The following is a 3,430-nucleotide window of genomic DNA, read 5'->3' on the forward strand; positions in this document are numbered from 1 at the left end:
CCCCCCCCCCCCCCCCCCCCCCCCCCCCCCCCCCCCCCCCCCGCCAACAACACACATTCTTGTCTCTTCCCTCAGACTCTCAGGAGGAAAGGCCCTAAGACTATGAACCAGAAAAACATAAGGGTGATAAAGATACTTAAGGTGATATTAGACTTTGCCTGGAGCAGATTCAAGGGCCTTGGAGCATCTTGAAAAGCTGACTCTGATTTTCACTTCTATTCATTTCTCCACACAAAGAAGTATGAAACGTACAACCAAAAGTGGAATAGGTAATATCGGCTCATCCCTTCTTTGTTATTCTTCTAGTGCCATCTTGAACTCCAGCTCCTCAGAAAGGGCTCCTTAGGCCCTTACCCAGGACTGGTAGCTTTATTCCTGGCCACACCCAGAGCACTCTGTATGGAGCATGTGCTCCTCGTGTGCCAGACCTCACCACCAGAAAGTGTGCTTTGAGGGGAGAGACAGAATTTCAGTCAGCTTTTATTCCCACAGTATCAAAAAATATTTATTTAATAAATTTTGATCCATCTAAAACCTTAGCTTCTAAAGAATCAAGTCTTATTACTTACTGTATGAGATATCTCAAAGTAGAACTAAATAAAAACTATTAAATAAGAATTAGTGAACACTGTCTCTAGACCAGTCAATGGGAAGTCAGTCAGAATTTGGGCTAGGTGAACACTGGTGGGGGAGGGGAGAACAATAGCAAAAAGAATGAAGAAATCCATCCCAGTCTAACTGGCTCCAACTTCTGGACATTCTCCTATCCTAAGCTGGCCCCAAGCCCCTGATCATCATGAGAAGCAAAAGATTTCTTCTTCTTCTAAGAAGAGAAAGAATGGTCTCTAAGGTATGACTTCAGGGTGAGCAGGGGTAGGGTAAAGATGGTAATGGAAGGAGGGGTTGTGACTGAACTCTGGGAATCGTCTGCTGTCCAAGTGGATGGGGTCTAGGAGATTCTCATAGTCCAATTCCATACAGAACAGATGAGAAAAATGAGGTTCAGAGAGAATAAATGATTTTCTAGCCATAGAGTGGATCATGGGCAAAATGGGGATGAGACCCAGGTTTCTGACCCCTTGTTCCAGATTTTGAACTATTTAGGTCATTTAACTATACCTCTTTAATAAAAATGACATTAATAATTGAAGTGACCACTTCAAATTAATCTGTTGAAAGCTGGAGACTCACTGAGTGAGTTTTTTTTAAAACCTCCCTATAACCTATCTATGAGCAATACAAATAGAAGTGATCTGGGAACAGGATGGGAATGTACAGTGTTAACAAGGATGTGAAGTGTATGGCTAATGGGGGGAGGGGACAGTCAGCACAGATTCTTAAGAGAACTAGTTCACAATATCGAATAAAGTCAAAGATGCATATTCCCTTTAATCTGGTGATACCACTTCTAGGTATAGAAACTTTGATACACATACATGAGAAAAAAATGTTCATTAATGAAAATTACATTAGAAATAATAACCAAGAGGTGCCTGGGTGGCTTAGTCGGTTAAGCATCCAACTTTTGATCTTGGCTCAGGTCATGATCTCAGGGTTGTTGTGAGTTCAAACCTTGTGTTGGACTCCATGGAGCCTACGTAAAAAAAAAAAAAAAAAAAAAAAGCAAGAAAAGAAAGAAAGAAAGAACAACCAAAAGATAGCCCTGTCAGAGATCAGGTTCCCCAGGAAACAGACTTGAGATGGATATTTGTGCAGGAGGGTTTTAGGTGTACTCTTGGGAGAAACACCTGTGCAAATGAGGGAAGCGGAACTAAGCAGAGGGAGAAGTTGAACCATATCACAGTAGTAACAGAAGTTTCAGCCAACCCTACAGAGAACTCTGCTCCTGGGACTGCCTCTCAGGTTGTATCAAATTGAGGCAAGAAGTCTAGGCCTTTGTACCCCTCATTGACCAGTCACTGGATGCGAGTTGCCCTGGGAAGAGGGTGATTTCAGATAAACAGCTCCCTTTGCCTGAGGCCAATAATTAAAGACGGACTCTGTTGTGACCCATTAGCAGCCAACATTCCCTATGCCAGGGAGAACAGATGTCTTGGTCCTAAAAAAAAGAACTGGATGGCACATCATGGCATCCACTGTAGCACCCCTCTACCCTCAAAACTATGTAGCCAGTAATTTAAACACATTTCAGGGGGGAAAATATCTAAGACAAAAGAAGAAATAAATGTGTAAATAACAAACTATTTGGAGATGAACAACAAGTAAAACGTAACATACCAAAATCAACGGCATATATCCTAAACGAATCCTAAGAAAATTTATGGCCTAATACATTTGATAGAAAATAGGATTGTAGATTATTGAACCAATTAAAAATCTAGAAAAGTAAAAATAAATAAACCAAATAAAGCACAAAGAATTAATAAATTTAAACCTAAAAATTACTGAAAAATAATATTTTTCTAAAAGGCATTGATCAATAAAACTAAGAACTAAGACTGAAAAAAAAACTGGCTGAGTCTAATCAAGAAAAGAAAGAAAGCTACAAATGAATGGAAATTGTATCTAAACATTGATAAAAATTTTTAATTATCAGAACGGTATGTACACTGTTATGCAAAGGAATTTGAACCTTAGATTAAAAATGATGATTTTATAGGAAAGTATAAATGATAACAGTCTCAAGAAAAAATATAAAGATCAATGAACCATTAACCTTTGGAAAAATTCTACCAAACATTCAAAGAACAAAGAATACCCAATTCACATTAAATGTTGCATAGCATAGAAAAAAGATAGAAAGCTGGTAAACTCATTTTATGAAGCTAGCATAATTCTGATACCAAAACTGGACAAGTATAACACAAGAAAATAAAACTATAAGCCAACATCACCTGTGAACAGATGTGCAAAAGTCCTAACTACAATATTAACAATTTATTAGCAGCATATTAAAGATACTGATGAATCATAATCAAGATAGTTTTATCCTACAAATGTAGGATGACTCAGCTCTACATATCTAATAAGGTAACCCATCTCATTAACACATTAAAGGGAAAAATCCATATAATTATCTCAATAGGTGCCCCCCAAAATCAACACCCATTTATAATGTTGATTATTTATGATATCAAGTATCACAACGGCCTACAGCAGTTTAAATGGCTCGCGTGGGCCAACACACTCTAGTCTAATGTTATCTGCAACTACATCTTTTTCTAGCTCACTGGATAGAGGAAACAGAGAAAGAGTATTAATGGTTGCCACAGTGACTGAAGTCTAGAGGGTAAGAGAGGAGGAAGCTAAAAAAAAAAGAGAGAGAGAAAGAGTCCAAAAATTCTGCATAAAATACACCTCGAGCTTTTGCCCAACCCTTGAGGGCAGACCTCAAGGATCTCAGAGAGCCACTGGAAGGCACAGAACTGAACAGAGTTTTCAGAGGTCCTATACTGCTAGGGAGATGCCG

This window comes from Callorhinus ursinus, unplaced genomic scaffold, assembly GCF_003265705.2.
Source record: "Callorhinus ursinus isolate GAN/ISIS: 27379988/994484 unplaced genomic scaffold, GSC_fseal_2.0 scaffold13, whole genome shotgun sequence".
NCBI lineage: Eukaryota > Metazoa > Chordata > Mammalia > Carnivora > Otariidae > Callorhinus > Callorhinus ursinus.